Source organism: Nicotiana tabacum, chromosome 11, assembly GCF_000715075.1.
Source record: "Nicotiana tabacum cultivar K326 chromosome 11, ASM71507v2, whole genome shotgun sequence".
In the NCBI taxonomy this organism is placed as follows: Eukaryota; Viridiplantae; Streptophyta; class Magnoliopsida; order Solanales; family Solanaceae; genus Nicotiana; species Nicotiana tabacum.
In genome coordinates, this window is record NC_134090.1 from 8,732,131 (window position 1) to 8,748,676 (window position 16,546).

The following is a 16,546-nucleotide window of genomic DNA, read 5'->3' on the forward strand; positions in this document are numbered from 1 at the left end:
CCGCCTGTAGAACAGCGGGATCGTTCAAAGTCAAGCCGTAACCCATTGGAAGGCAGAATGCTACAACAAAAATCCCCAGCACTCAATCCAAGATAGAAGCAACAAGAAGCTCGCCCCAAGAATGCGAGTCAACAGTCTGAGAGGGTCAACAAAAGCTATTCACAAAAAAAAATAAAAATGAATGAATCCAAAGCACGGAAGTGGAGAACAAATGTGATCTGCTCAAGAACTAGCGCCTACAACTAGCAAGTATCAAGGTTCAAATCCAAAGTCTGTATGAAGCACCATTCAAGACTCAAGACCAAGTTTCAGAAGACCTAAGAGATAGGAATCCTTGTAACTAGTAGCTGATAGGCTTAGTTAGTCTTTTTCAGTTTTCATTTTGTTGTAACAACAGGACCGCGGACCGGAACCTCAACAGAACGGCACCTCGATCGGCTCTTCACCTCGGTACACTTCACTATCTCTCTCATTTCCGAACTACACGTGGCTTGATTCCTGTATAACCAAGGATATGTAGGCAGCTCGGATACCAGGGCTCGGTCACATTCCCTCCCTTTCCTGAAGTGTAGTCCGTCCAAGTAATGGTCGGGTCAAAAACACGACTAGTCGTTCTTTGTCGGAAAACTCTTCGTGTTTCCAGTCAAAGAGGGGCAGCTGTAAGCACGTGATTTTTGACCCTCCCCGAGAATTTTCACATTTTAGTGTGAATATGTGAAATTGGGTCTAGTATAGCTATTTTAACTATTTTTACTTTATTTCGTTGCAAAAAGAAAAATTACAAAAAAAAGTATATATATAAATTTTAGTTTATGTATTTCTTATAAACTTGAAAAATACAAAAATTGTACTTTATTTTTTGTCTTTATTAAAAACGAAAATTACAAAAAAAATAGTTTTATTAATATTCTATAGTCATTTTAACTTTGAAAAATACAAAAAATATTACTTCATATTTTATCTTAATATTTAAGAAAAACGAAAATTACAAAAATAGTTTTATTAATATTTTGTAGATATTTTAAATCTTTAAAAAAATATTTTAAAAAATATATAGTTTTGTTTGAATACTAGTCTTATTTTTGGTAGTTATTTTGCTTACATAGGACTAGTTAAGCAACGTGTTCCTATTTCTCGGGTCCGGGCAAAAGAATAATATTCGGGTTCAAACTACCCGGTTTTAGGCCTAATTTTCGGACCTAGCCCATAATAAACCGTGTCCAGGACACATGGGGAACCCCACCACGCGTGGGGGACATATGCCTCGAACCCCACCACGCGTGGGGCTCATTTTCATGGGCATTGCATTACAAAAACACGGGAAAGCCAACAGGAACGGGAGGGACTGGGAAAAATTTTGAAAACAAAAAACTACTGTTGCTCTTTCTTCTTCAGGGGAAGAAAGTAAAAACCCTACTGAAAAAGAAGCTTCGACCACCGGACTTCCCCCAGCGTCCCAAACCCAAACACCACGTCCAAACAACCAGCTCCCCAACTCCCTCGTCGTCCCTGTCCAACCAACGACCCCAAAATCCTCGCGTCCAAAACCACCGGTAAACCCCCCACGTACCAGCTCCGTCGAGCTGCTGCTCGCTGCATCGCCACCCCCCACGACCAGCTTCCTCCATTGACACCATCACTGACCCTCCGCCATCGTCAACCAACCATCGACGAAAGCCACCCCATCTTCTTCCTCCTTTTTGAAAACCAGAAAACCCTACTTCCCCCGCGTCAAAACATAGCCAAACAGACCCCCGTCCAGCTCCAGTCCGTCGACCCACCTCCAACCTGAACCACTGCCCAACACGACCTTCCCGACAGCCCGTCGCAACCAACTCCCACCTTCGTCGACCACCGGCAGAATCGACAAAGCCCACGACCGCTCCTTCTCCTCCAATCTCCATCGACACCGTCCAAACACCACTGCTTCAGCTGTACTGTCCAAACACGACAACCAATCAGCCATGTTATCGTCGTTCTTTCACTGTCGTCGTGCAGTCCGTTGAGGTCGTCTTTGGTTCGTCGAGGTCCGGTATGTCGAGGTGTTTGTCCGAGGTTCCTTTGTTGTTCTTCGTTCAGAGAGGTCCGGCTTGAGTCCCGTCGGGGTCATGTTTGTCGCCCTGAGTTTGCCGAGGTTCAAAGGTTAGTAAACCTCAAGTATTAGATAAGGAAATGTTACGTTAAATGTTCGAAGATGCAATATAGAAATTGGTATGATAATTTTCTGCTTATGTTTTCATCGTATGCATTTTTGCTCATTTTGCGTTATGTGATTCTTGTTTATTTGATGCCATTTAATTAAGTTTGACTAGTTGTTCTATGACACAAGTTCGACGTTAATCTGTTCGTCCTTTCCTTTGCTTAGGTCGTTCGGACAAAATTATTATTAGCACATGCTCTTGCTACGCCCGAAACACTCGTTCACTAAACTCATTTTATTAATTTTTGACAAGTTATGAGATTTTAGTTGTAAAAAAGCCGTAAGGTTCAGTATCGTTAAAGGCGTAAAAATGACATCCTTTTAAAAATATAAAAATAAAAATAAAAAATAAAAAAAACGAGACAAGCTTCGCCAAAAATAAAAAATGTACAGATTGCGGAGCCCTCATAAAAATATATGCATTAAATACTTAGATTCCGGGTCGGGCCGTTTAGCGAATTTCACGGCCCTACCCCAAAATAATAATGCGCTAGTTGCTTCAGGCGCGCCTTTAATAATTTAATTTTCCTAAACTCGGGTGCACATTTATGTGACCCAAATCTAAATCTCAACGGAATCGAAATGTATCTCTAATCACGGGTATATTGATTGTGGCGTGGCCCGAGATGCATTTCCATGACGTTGCAAATTCCTTTAAAAAATAAGAATGAGATGAGCCTCGCCGAATAAAAATACAAATTGCGGGGCCCTCAGTAAATACTTGTTTTAAATTACTTAGAATTCAGGAGGGCCGCTTAGTGAATTTCGTGGCCTTCCCAAAATAATAACGCGATAGTCTCTTTAGGCGCGTGTTTAATAATTTACTTTCTTAAGCTCGGGTGTGCATTTCATGCGACCCAAATCCAAATCTCAAAACATCAAATAAAATATGTTTCAGATTGTGGGTGCATTTCATGTGACACAGTCCAAAGATATGTTTTGAGCGATGTTCACATTCCTAAAAAAATAATGATAATAAAGCGGTAAAAGATAAAATTTGCACATGGTTCATAATTGTATTAAAAATCAGATAAATAAGCCGAATATAACAGTTGAGCGACCGTGCTAGAACCACGGAACTCGGGAATGCCTAACACCTTCTCCCGGGTTAACAGAATTCCTTATCCGGATTTCTGGTACGCAGACTGTAAGATAGAGTCATTCTTTTCTTCGATTCGGGATTAAAATTGGTGACTTGGGACACCCTAAATCTCCCAAGTGGCGACTCTGAAATAATTAACCCAATCCCGTTTCGACTGTCCTTTAATTGGAAAATACTCCCTTGCACCCCCGCGGGTGCGTAAAAAGGAGGTGTGACAGTTGCTATTAGAACTAAATCATTGTACCCCTATATTCGTACTGAGATCTGTACTAATCTTGTTATAATGACATTCTTTGACCTTTATATTCCCTTTGTTTATTTGATCACTTAACCTAATTGTAATTCAAATAATCTTAAGTTCGGTTGGGACCCACAGTTGTGGACCTTGAAGAGTGCCTAACACCTTCTCTTTGAGATAATTTGAGCCCTTACCCGATCTTTGGTGGCGTTGACTAGTCAAATAGAGTTATCTGCATAATAGGTGCCCTAACGCACCTCGAAAACCATTAGGTGGAGGCTCTTCTCCTTTAGCACTCTATCTCCCATCCAAAGGAGTTGTCAGGATGTCGAAACCCGCTTTCGCGAGAAAACAGGGCGCGACAACATGGCGACTCTACTGGAGATTTACACTTAGGCTCTTACCATAATGAACTTGGCTTACGTGGATTATTTTTTTGTTACAAAATGCACATACCTTTTCCATTTTTATTTGGTTAAATTTTGCAATTTCATGCACACCCCTATCCCTATTCACCCTTATTCGTTTAAATCCGTTATGACGTGCATATCCCTTCCCTTCTCCACCTTTATTTGCTTAAATTTGTTATAACATGCACATCCATTTCCCTATTCATCCTTATTTGCTATAACTGCTCTTCATTTGTTTAAAGATTGCTATATCATGTCTCTCCCGTCCCTACTCCCTTGCTTGCTTTATTACATTCTCATATATTCTATGAACTAAATTCTTCATTTGTCTTTATTTTATGTCTTTTATGTTTTACCTTAATACTGTATTTACCACTTTTACATATTTATCATGCAAATAATTTACAATGTGTTATTATCTCTGCATAAAGCATGCTCCACATCATACCCCACTCGTGCCAATTATCAATATAGTGGAGCTTGATGAGTGTCCGCGCTCTTCCAAAATTACCCTTTTTAAATTGGAAAGGCTTATTTGCGATAGACTAGTCGATCAACAGTGCAGTCGACAGTCCCGTGCCTTTTTCTCTCAAGTTTTCCACTTGAGAGTAATATTCTAGAAATCTTACTCCAATATCAAATGTACATGCATCATGTTAAACCTAGTACAGGTTAGAACATTATTAATATGATAACCCTCTAAGATAAGCCTTGTCTAAAGTCCGACAGGATTTCCACAATCCCAATGGACACCATCATGTTATGTCTATTACTTGGAGAAAATATGCCAATATATTGATCATTAGTGTGTGAATAGTCGAATCTGGAGCGGGAAAGGCTAACCTTATTTGTTTGCAGAAAATGAAGCACGAAGTCCTCAGGTTCGGCATGGTCTAAAATATCACACCTCTGCTACTTGATTGGTGGAAAAATCCCGCGCCTAGCGACAAGAATCATGTGAGAAGAGTCCTTGGTAATTTTCCGTCCTTGCTAGACATCCGACCGAATAGAGCATTGATTGAGGTCGCCACTATGTTTTGGGATGAGAAAAGGGTCGTCTTCCACTTTGGTGAAATAGAAATGACTCCTTTCCTAGAAGAAATAGGAGGTTTCGCTAAGTAGCCATGGGATAGTCTAGGGTTATTAGTGCCAGAGAATCGCACCCCTCGCGGTTTTCCAAAAATGCTAGGTTTCAAGAAAAATGATGAGTTGATTTGTTTGAAGAAGTCGCACATTCCATTTGAATTCCTTTATGAGCGTTATGGGCACAGTAAGTCATATCGTTTTCATCATGAGTAACTCGCCATTACTTTTTTGGGTTGGACGCACCGTCGGGTTTATGTGTTTATCATCTGCTTCCTAGGTTTGTTGATATTTCCAATAAAAGGGAGGAAGGATCCATACTCGTCTAACCATGGTCGCCAAGACTTTGATGGAAGGCATCGAGGGCAAAACTATACTATCATCCCCATGATCTTAGCTGAAATGGTGCTTCCGTGCAGGCGAAGACAAGAGACATGCATTATATTGTGTTATCTTTTCCTTGCGTATACATTTATGTCTTTATCTTGAGCTGTTACTTTGGCACCTATATTTTCTATGTAACTTGTCATTACTGTTTTGTCTTTGTCCTCTATCTTATTTTATCTTCTATCTGTTTAACCTGTAAATATCATGATTTCCTTCTTATTTGTTATATCAACATCTAGGTCGTTTTGCATTTGTCGCACTTTCGTATAAGCCTTCTACCATGTTAGTTATTCATACCTTCTATCTATTTAGCTTATAAATATCATGCTTTCCCTCTTATTTGTTATATCTACATCTAAGCCTTCTACCATGTTAGTTGGTGAAGTTTGTGTTCTCCTATCTTACTTGCTATCATAACTCAGATCTTTTGGTGTTCATATAAGGTAAGAACTAAGAACTTACTCGCACCCGGTACTACTTAAATCAATAAGTATTCATCAACCTCCATTACCCAATTGGATTTTTAATTTTAAAGAGTATTTGATACGACATAAGGCATTATTTATGAAAAAAATATTTTTATTTGGTAGGTGAATGAAATATATTTTTCGAGAAAAATATATACTAAAGATTAATATTAGCATATTGATAGTATTTGGTGAAATTTCTAAGTAAGAAATATTAACAATAATGTACAAGTGTTAGTTGGAGCACGTGACATGAAGATAAATTTTTAGATAGCTATAACAAAAATGAATTCTACCGATAAGTTAGATCAAAATATTGTCACCTTCGGAGAGAAAGTGTTTTCCTTATTGACTTCATCATACCAAATACAAGAAAATGACTTTCTCATACCGATGAAAACGTTTTCCTAGAAAATAGTTTCTTTCTTAACAATCACTCCCTAATTAATTGCATGAAATAAGAATTGCTCTCGAGTTAAAATGAGAGCAACGCCCTGAGAACCTTGTGATGCATTGTTTAAAACTTGATAAAATAGTCTCTTACCTTTTCCTATTTACACTTGAATACTAAAAAAAACTCATTCTAGAATTTGACATCGCGATATGCGCTTAAGTCACACATCATATGATGCACTCTTACAACTGAAGCAAAGTCCGCAACACTATAGTGAGACCTTTTTGAACCCCATTGTACTGTATATATAGATAATTTCCTTTAGGAAAAAAAGGATATGCATTTAAGTTGTTATTAAACCCCATCTCACGCATTCCCCTTATAAAACACTAGTCTCACTCACATTGTATAATTCCTTATATGTGACAGAAGTTAATTCATGAATTACACCTCTGTAACGATCCGACCAATCGTTTTGGGCATTTACATTCCGTTCAGCTATTTGAAATCTCGAGTAGCTTCATATGATATATTATGATTGGTGTGAATCGTCGATTTTAGTTTTCAGGTGATTCTGGATCGATTTGGAAGAATAATTCTCAACTAGGAAGCTTTAAGTTGGAAGACTTGACCAAATTTGACTTTTGTATATTTGACCTCGGATCGGAGTTTTGATGGTTTGGTTAGGCCCGGATGATGATTTTGGACTTGGCGTATGCCTCGAATTTGTATTTGGATGTTTATTGAAGGTTTTGGCATTAATTGGCAAAAGTTAGCGATTTAAAGATTTGAGAAGTTCATAGGTTTGATCAGAAGTTGACTTTGATAATGACGGATTCGGATTTTAGGTCTGGGATTTGGAATAAGTTGAAAGTTCAAAAGTTCATTAAGTTCGATTTGAGGTGTAATTCGTAGTTTTGATGATTTTACGCGTGATTTAAGGCCTCAAGTAAGTCTGCGTTATGTTATGAGACTTGTTGGTATGTTCGGACGGGGTCCCAGGGGATCGAGTGAGTTTCGGACGGGTTTCAGACCATTTTGGCCATGTTAGTTATGCTGGTTTCTGCTGGTTTTGGTCATCTTTGCTACCACGAAGATTGAGACGCGATCGTGTAGTGCAATGGGGGGGAGGGTTGTTTGACATTTGCTCTTCGTGTTCGCGCTACAGAGACTACGTCCGCACTTGTTGAGGTTTTAAGTCTTCACATTCGATACCATGACTATGCGTTCGTGTAGTGTAGAGCGGGGTTGGTCAGTCTTGATGGGTTCTTCATCGCGTTTGCGATGGTTTGTTCGCTTTCGCGGAGGTTGGTAGCTGCGCTTCATCGTGTTCATAGGGGTATTGCCGCAAACACGTTGAGTTAATGGTGACAACATAATATTTGTGCCTCGCGATCGCGAGGGTACTACTGTGATCGCGTAAAGTACCACTAGGCAGTGCACATAAGTACTCTATTTCAGACCTTTGAGTTATTTTATCATATTTTGAATTGGGGGCTCGGATTTGGGCGATTTTGGAGGCGGTTTTCACCAAAGGATTGGAGTATGTGTTTTCTACTCGGATTTGATTATATCTCATAATTCTATTTTCGGTTTTAGCCTTTTCTTTATGATTTTAAAAGAGAAATTGGAGATTTTTGTCTAAACTTTCCTACAATGAACTTTTGAGTTTTGAACATCAATTCAAAGTTAGATTTGAGTGACGTTTGTATAGTTGGACTCATAACTGAATGAGTTATCGGATTTTGTGAGTTTTATCAAGTTACGAGGTGCGGGTTCGAGTTTGACTTTTTGGTTGACTTTGAGTAAATGTGTAAAGATTTGACCTTTATCGTTTGAGTTTGCTTCCTATGACATTATTTGATGAATTTGAGTTCTTTTGGCTAGTATCAAGCCGTTCGGAGGTTGATTGGAGCAGAATGATGTTTCTAGTGTATCGATTTTAGGCTTGTTTGAGGTAAGTGTAACGACCCGACCAGTCGTTTGAACTTTTGCACTTTGATCGCCAATTCCCGGGCATGACTTGCCCCGTGTGGTGTATTATGACTGATGTAGATCGTTGGTTTTGATTTTCAGGAAAAATCAGAATGAATTTGAAGGAACAGTCTCAATTGAAAGCTTTGAATTTGAAAGGTTTGACTAAGAGTTGACTTATTTGTATATGAGCTCGGATCAGAAATTTTATGATTTGGATAGCTTCGTTGGGTGATTTATGACTTAGGAGCGCGATCGGAATGCATTTTGGAAGTCCGTGGAAGGATTTGGCTTGAATTGGCAAAGTTAATATTTTGGCGACTTCCGGTTGATAGGTGAGATTTTGATCCAAGGGTTGGAATGGAATTGCGAGACTTGCTGTAGCTTCGTTATGTAATTTCAGGTCATTTGGACGTCGTTTGGTCGACTTTTTGATCGAATTCGGATTACGAAAGTTTTGGAATTCTTAGGCTTGAATCCGAGGTGATTTGATGTTTTGATGTTGTTTTCAGCGTTCCGAAGGTTGGAACAAGTTTGAATGATGTCATGGGGTGTGTTAGCATGTCTGGTCGGGGTCCCATGAGGCTCGGATAAGTTTTGGAAGAGTTTTTGGAAGATTTTGCCGTTTTGAGCATAAGCATGTAATGATCCAAAGGTCCATTTTTAGTTCTAGAGATTGAAATTTGATTTCGAGACTTCCGCAATTTTTATAATGAATTATAGGACTGATTTGGAAAGTTTGGTCTAATTTCATCAAGTCGCGATTGGGTTTTTGACACGAAACATGAGTTAATTATTTAACAAGAGAAATGGGTATTGAACTGAGCAAATGAGCTCCGAATTGAGTTTCGACTGAAGGGCTATGTTTGTATTATTATTTTTGACTCATAGGAACAAGAATCATTGAATCCGAGTTCGTATGATGGAGTTAGAGCCTTTTTAGTGAAAAGAAAAGCTACTACAATTTTCTGGACAGTTTCTGCATTTTTTGCACGTGTGAACAGTAACCGCACCTGCGTGAATAGTCCTGTGTACAGTACCCCATGAACAGTATCATTATAGTACCCCATGAACAGTACCATATACAGTACCCCGTGAACAGTACCATGAACAGTACCCCATGAACAGTCGTGAACAGTGTGAACAATGTGAACGATACCAGACAGAATGTTAAGTTCTGGAAAATGGGACGAATCCCATTTTCCATTTTTACCAAATTGGAGCTCGGGGAGAGGCGATTTTTGGGAGATTTTCAGAGAAAACAATGGGGTAAGTGTTCTTAACTTAATTTTGGTTAGATTACCCGAATCTATTACTAGTTTTGGCATTTAATTGGTGATTTTAGTTGGGAAAATCTTGAAAACCCTCTTGGTTTAATTTCAAGATTTGAGGGTTGAGTTGATGTCGGATTTTAGTAAAATTTATATGGTTGGACTCATGGTTGGATGAGGTTTCATATTTCATAACTTTTGTCAGGTTCCGAGATGTGATTTTGAGTGCAATTTCGGATTTTTAATGGAAAATATAGAATTTCATATGAAATTAATCCTATAATTTTTATTAACTGAATCGAATTATTGTGTCTAGATTCGAGGCATTCGGAGGTCGATTTGAGAGACAAAGGCATCACGAGCTAGAGGATTAGCCGGTTCGAGGTGAGTAATGATTGTAAATGATGTCATGAGGGTTTGAAACCCCGAATTTGCACATCGTAGTGCTATATTGAGGTGAGACACACGCTGAATATTTTCTACATAACTTGTCATTTTGTTCTATCTTTGTCTTCAACCTTAATTGTTGTTGTGTTATCCATGCCTTCTATCTATTTAACCTCTAAATATCATACTTTCCTTCTTATTTGTTATATCTACATCTATGTCGTTTCTCATTTGTTGCACTTTCGTATAAGCCTTCTACCTTCTTAGTTATTTATGCCTTCTATCTATTTTGCTTATAAATATCATGCTTTCCCTCTTGTTTGTTATATCTACATCTAATCTTTCTACCATGTTAGTTAGTAAAATTTATGTTCTCCTATCTTACTTGCTATCATCACTTTTCTACCTCTACTTAGACCGTTACCATTGCCCATACATTCTACCTCGTTTGGAAGTACTACCTATGTTTTCCCCACCTTTTTGTTACTTGTATTGGCATTTTGTTTTCCTGGTTGGTACCGTTATACTTATGCGTGGTAAGAATGAGATGAATGCACAAAGAGTGTTGCCGTGCTATTCGATTTGACATACATCTATATATCTGGCGAGCATATGATGAATGCACGAATGGTGTTGCCATGCTATTTGATTTGATATCTTGAGTACCTTCCTTATACTATGAAAGTTCGTGGATTTTACTATTTCGTTTGGTGGTTATTGATTTAAGAAGAGGATTAGTTGTGAGATGGAGTAATTAACCGTGATTTCTTTTAGTATCATCTATTGCTTTGCATATATGTTCTTGTACTCTCACATGTATTAGTTGTATTGTTTTTGTGTAAATTTAATTGAGCAGATTATAATAGTGAGTATCTTTTAACTAAAAATTCTCATCACTACTTCACCGAGGTTAGACAATATACTTAATGGGTATATGAGGTCGGTTGTACTCACACTATACTTCTGCACCTTGCGTACAAATTTTGGAGCTAGAGTTGTTGTGCATGGAAGGAGCTGGCATTGAAGATATTGCGTTCCAGTCATAGTTGTCACTTATCCCTGGTAACTTTAGATTTTTTAAATCTTTTTATATGTATTTCTAATAGATGATGTATTTATTTTGTACCAACTTTTGTAAATTCTAAATCTCAGAAACTCATGACCTGTATTACTAGTCTTTGGTTTATTGTATAAAAGTTCAGATAATTCTTTTTTTATTTTCTTATAAATCTCATTTGGATTGTGTTGGCTGTTAGTTAGCTTATCTAACGGGTTGGGTTATGTGACATCACGACTAGTGGATTATGAATCATAACAAGTTGGTATTAGAGCACTAGGTTCATATGTTCTATGAGTCATGAGCAAATGTCTAGAAGAGTCATGTAGATTGTAGACATGCGATTTTTGACCCTCCCCAAGATTTTACATATTTTAGCATATAAATATTTAGTTTAGGTCTAATATAGTTATTTCAACTAGCTTTGACTCTTCTACTTTATTTTATCAAAAAAAAATGAAAATTACAAAAAAATATCTCTTCTTTTTAGTTGCTTTTAGTTTATTGTTTTTCATAAAAACTAAAAAATATAAAAAATAGTACCTTATTTTTATTTTAATATGATATTTTAAAATACCAAAAAAAAGGTTTGTTTAACGATTAGTCTTATCTTAATAGTTATTTTACTTAAGTAGAATTAATTGGTAAATGAGGTCGTATTTTTAGTCTTGTTCACGGAGAAAAAATAAAATTTGGGCTCAAACAACCCATTTTTAAGCTTAATTTTCGGACATAGCCCATAATTCCCAAGTCCATAATTCCTAGGCCCATATCCCCTAACCTAAATATAACCTAAAACCCTAAACCTATAAAAAAGAAGCTAACCTAAGACCCTAGACCTGTAGGCATCAAATCTGCCGCAATACACAAAATAGACCCCCCTGAAGATCATCTTCTTCGAGCCCCCCTCCCCTGTCGTTCATCTTCTTCACGCCCAACCATTTTTTAGCTCAAAAAATTCCAGCCATTACCCTATGTTACATCTTCTTCATGGAAACAAAGATCCCCCACCGTTCTTCTTCTTCACCATTAGAGAACCAGTAGCAGCCGTTTCTTCATCTTTGGACCACACAAAACTTTCAGGACCTTTTGTTCTTCATGGAGTAATGCCGAGAACCTCTAGAATCCCTACCCAAGAGACCTAACGCCTAACGAAAAAAGGGAAATCAGCTGTTGAGCTTCATTTTTTCGAGAACCTATCTTGAGCAGCGAACAAACAAAAAACAAAAGGAACTCCTCATCATCTTCTTCACAAGCAATGGATAGCCGCAGAACTCAATGAACGCTCCTAAGCTTTCTATTCTTCTCTGAAACAAAACCAAAACACAACAGTAGCTTATGCTCTGTTCGTTCGTCATTAGTTTAGTTCGAGTATTCCGGCGAGCTTCGAGGTCGTCAAAGGTCATGGTTTGAGGTCCTGCTCATGCACCATTTTTTGTCGAGTGAAGCCCATTCCGATTTACGTCCGGCCTTTATTTGGCACTTTGAACTGTTTCTTTGCTTTCAATAGGTAAGCTCTTCATCTTTGCCTTTTTTATTTTCCAGCTTTCCTATGCCCTCTTTTGTTAAATGGTATTTGACATGGATATATTTCAATAATGTATTTTCTTTGTTGAAATATTTATTTTATGGTTAGTTTTGTTTGTTCATCTTGCTCTTGATATAAATCTATCAAAGATATGCTGTTTTGATTTTGCACTTCTTATAATATTAGGAAGTTCCAAACTTTCCAAGTTAGTTTAAGCGTCATTCTGGATGATTTTTCTATTCTCCGTTGCTTTTACTAATTTTCAAGTTTTAATTTCCAATCTTTTGTAGTTTGGATCATGATAAGTTTGCTGCAGTAGGCTTTTTTAATTATGTGATAGTATTCGACACTATTTGAGACGAGGAAGTATGCTTTTCTTCTGTTGTTTTACAAGTAATTCACATCGTTAGTATTCTTCTGGGTACGCTCTTAATCTATCATCTTGATTGTGTCCACATTCGCGTGACATAATTATGAATTTTAAAATAAATCAGCGTATATGTTCGCGCAACTTCGAGTTAACTTTCTTAATAATAACAAAGCATTATTAATTGTGGACACGTTCACATGACATGGTTTTTGACGCGCCAAACAAATGGGTACACGGACGCGTGACCTATGTTAAGATAATTTCTTAATTAAAAGAGGCAATGCACATAGGTTCTAAAAGTAAGTAATTAGACAATTTTAATAAGCCAAGTATGATCAAATCGACCGTGCTAGAACCACGAAACTCGGTATTGCCTAACACCTTCTCCCGGATTAACAGAATTTCTTACCCAGATTTCTATGTTAGCAGATCATAAATAAGAGTCAACCTTCCTCGATTCGTGATTTTAACCAGTGACTTGGGACACCATAAATTATCCCAAGTGGCGACTTTATTTTTTTTAATATAAATAAATCTCGTTTCGGTTGTCACTTAAATTGGAAAAAACTCCCTTATACGCCCTTCCGGGGGGTAGAAAAAAGAGTTGTGACAACTCTGGAGACTCTGCTGGGGATAAGAACCCAGAACTTCTGGTTCAGGGTTAAGAATTCGAGCTTATTAATATATTTTATTTGGCTTTATTTATTGTTAATATTACTGTATTTTTGTGAACCTAATGTGCTAACTGCTATTTATTTACCATTTTCATATTGTTTGAATTGTATTAAAATGCCTTCTTACGCAACCTCTTTAAGTCTTTTAAAAACGGTGCACACATTCCCGTGGCCCACTTTTTATGTTAGAAGTTATACCAAATAGAACGAGGCTAGGCCAGCAGCAAGGCTGGATAGACTTTCGTGCTTCCAGTACGTTGCCCCCTTTTCGGCTCGAGCTGTCCGCTCGGGTAAGCCAGGTCAAGAACACAACCCCAGGTTTAAATTTAGAATAACATAACCTCATGTCGGATCCCTAGTAGGAACATTTGTTTGCATCACGTGCATTTGACTTTGGGGTCTCAACACAGGGGGTAGATCAGGTGTACCCATAAATAAAAGACCATCCTGATGCATCCTATGTACTACATGCTGGGTAAAAGGGTCATTTGGTGGACCAATGATGACTGAGGGTAAATGAGAAAGAAAAGAGGGTGAAGTGTAAAAATAAAGCAAGTAGGGCCCAGTTATATTTTTCTTTCACATTTTTTTAAAAGAAAAAGACAAAAAAATGAAAAATTCATTAAGATTTTTCTCTTTCCCATCATTTTCCAAAAATAAAAAAAAATAAAAAAAGGAAAAGAAAATCCAAAAAGAGTTTACATGTTTCATCATTTTTCAAAAAAAAAAAAAAGACGAAAATTAGTTATTTTTTTTAATTCTCGCCCGTATCCAATCTGCCCGAATTACGCATACCTGATTCTCGTCTTTCGGGGCGGGATACGTAGGCAACCCACATACGGTCCGGCCTTCCTAGTAAGTCTTAGATTCTTGGGTTTGTCACACCTCCTTTTTGCGCGCCCGCCCCGAAGGGTTAAGATGCGCGGGGAGTTTTTCCAATTTAAGTGACAAATATTCGAAATGGGATTATTTATTTAATTCAGAGTCGCCACTTGGGAAAAGGTTTGGCTTTTGGTGTCCCAAGTCACCGGTTTATCTTGAATCCCAAATCGAGGGGATTTTCGACTTTTCCAAATGAAGTCTGCGAACCAGAAATTCTAAGCAAGGAATTCTGTTGACCCGAGGGAAGGTGTTAGGCACCCTCGAATCCCGTGGTTCTAGCACGGTCGCTTAAATTGTTATAATAGCTAAATATCTGATTTAAATACATGTTGTAACTCATGTGCTTTTATTAAGTTTTAAACGCTTTTATTATTATTATCATTTATTTTACAGAATTGCAACGTCATGAAAATGCGTCTCGAACCACGTCACAATCAATGCACCCGTAATTGTCGACACATTTGGACTTCGTTGAGATTTGGATTTGGGTCACATCAATGTGCACCCGAATTTAAGAATGTGATTTAATTAAACCGCGCCAACAGAACCTAACGCGTTATTATCTTTGTAGGAGGCCATGAAGTTTATTAAATGGCCTATCTTGAATTCTAAATAACTATCGTCAGTTGTTGAGGGCCCCGCAATTGTTTTTTTTTTTTTTTTTGGCGAGGCTTGTCCTATTATTTTAGAAGGGTATCCTACAGTGACTACATTTCTATTATTTTTATTTCCAGAGATGGAAGAAAAGAAAGCGTGTGTGCTAATTGAAGTATATACTTCAGCTTAAACCAAACTCCTGTCATTTTTGATTGATTACTTTTAAGGTAAAAAGGACGTCATGCCTTTTACGAAAATGATTTGGTCGAATAACAGATTACATATGAGATAAGATGAAATGCAATACTTAATCCGAACATTTCTTAATTCGAACTTAACCGAACTTATTTGAACTGGGTTAAAGGATAACTGGCGAAGTAAAATGCTTTAATTTATCATATACAAGTTAGCGAAATACAACGTTTAATCCGAGCATTTCTTGTATTGAGCTTAACCAAACTTATATGGGCTAGTCTTAAAAGAAACTAAATGAAACAGAAAATGGTATTGTGTAAAGTCGAAATATGCATACTTATACTAAACAGACAATTATCGAGCCCAAATACAAAAGGGTGAAACTCAGTCGGCTATCAGTATACTCTTTTGAACCATTGAAACATGAGCTAAATCAATTTCCACAAGGCCTGTTAATGTACTATGAATATTACAGCAAATGCTTGAACTTCTTCAACCTTTTTCATTTCATGCTTTCAGACTGTTCCAATTACATCAATATGGGATTTGAAATGTGTACCTGAAAATGCCGAAAGTGCAAAAGAGAAGGAGAAGAAGATAGGAATCAGCAGCAGCCAAAAGGCAGAATTAACAGTAGCAGCAAGACAAAATGCAGCAGCAATAGCGAGCAAGATAGCAGCAACAATCAGAACAGCACAACAGAAAGGATTCTGTTGCGAGATGGAACTAGAGTTGAAGGAGAACAACTCGATGAAACAGCACACAGTGCGATACTCCAGACAGTCCAATTCCGGAATATACCAATGCAGCAGAACACTAACAATAATCTCGATTGAAGAAAGAACACTGCCTAACGTATTGACAATAAATGAACTTCAGACAAACAAGACCAAATTTCTGATTTCTTAGTCTGTTTTCTCTCTTTCTTGCTCTCTTTCTATTCTTGTCAACTCTCTCTTTTCTTTCTATCTTCACAGTGGGTGTGTGTTTTCTTTTCTGTGTATCTCTCAATGTCTCTCTGTGTATTATCCCCTTTGTCTATTATCCCAAAAAATCCCTCCCCTTCCACTGATCCTCTCCTATCTCTTAATGTGCCTCCCTTTTATAAGCCTCAACATCAAACCTTTTAACAGCCTGTTAAATTAATCAGATACCCCTCCCATGTGCCCCTTTCTTTTCAGTTTCCACTCAGCTATTTAAGTATTAATCTCATGACATTCCCTTGGCAGGCTTTAACTTTTCATTTTATTATCTAAAAGCAAGTATGGGCAGTAGAATATATCTGACAGCATATACTGTCAGATTGTTTAAAACTTAAAAGCTTCTTAAT

The 16,546-nt window shown here is 37.6% G+C and overlaps 1 long non-coding RNA gene across 1 annotated transcript; it reads left to right on the forward strand.

Annotated features, from left to right (window-relative positions):
* Positions 1-11,828: 11,828 nt before the first annotated feature.
* LOC142166210 (uncharacterized) lies at positions 11,829-16,148 on the forward strand. Its single transcript, XR_012696396.1, has 2 exons — positions 11,829-12,480; positions 15,736-16,148. It is a non-coding gene; the product is annotated as an uncharacterized LOC142166210 (long non-coding RNA).
* The last annotated feature ends 398 nt before the right edge of the window (positions 16,149-16,546 follow it).